The following is a 629-nucleotide window of genomic DNA, read 5'->3' as shown; positions in this document are numbered from 1 at the left end:
TCTCTCTACATCTGCCTCTCTCTCACTCTGCATCTCTCTCTCGCTCTACGTCTCTCTCTCTCTACATCTGCCTCTGTCTCGCTTGCTCTGCATCTATCTCTCTCTACATCTCTCTCTCTACATCTCTCTCTCTACATCGGTGTATGTCGGTCTCTCTCTCTCTGTCTCTCTACACATCTGTCTCTCTCTCTCTCTGTCTCTCTCTACATCTGTGTGTCTCTCTCTCTGCATCTCTCTCTCGCTACATCTGTCTACACCTCTCTCTCTACATCTTTGTCGGTGTCTCTCTCCCTCTACGTCTGTCTGTCTGCCTCTCTCTCGCTCGCTCTGCATCTATCTCTCTCTACATCTTTCTCTCTCTCTCTCTCTCTCTACATCGCGCTCTCTCTCTCTCCATCTCTTTCTCTCTACACATCTGTCTCTCTCTCTCTGTCTCTCTCTACATCTGTGTGTCTCTCTCTCTCTGCATCTCTCTCTCTGCATCTCTCTCTCTCTGCATCTCGCTACATCTCTCTACATCTCTCTCTCTGTACATCTGTGTCGATCTCTCTCTCTCTCTACATCTGTCTGTCTGTCTCTCTCTCGCTCTGCATCTCTCTCTCGCTCTGCATCTCTCTCTCTCTCTCTAC

The sequence above is a fragment of the Rhincodon typus genome, unplaced genomic scaffold, assembly GCF_021869965.1.
Source record: "Rhincodon typus isolate 14 unplaced genomic scaffold, sRhiTyp1.1 hic_rhity00000082, whole genome shotgun sequence".
Lineage (NCBI taxonomy): Eukaryota > Metazoa > Chordata > Chondrichthyes > Orectolobiformes > Rhincodontidae > Rhincodon > Rhincodon typus.
The sequence above is the reverse complement of the archived record's forward strand: the minus strand, read 5'-3'. Positions refer to the sequence as shown.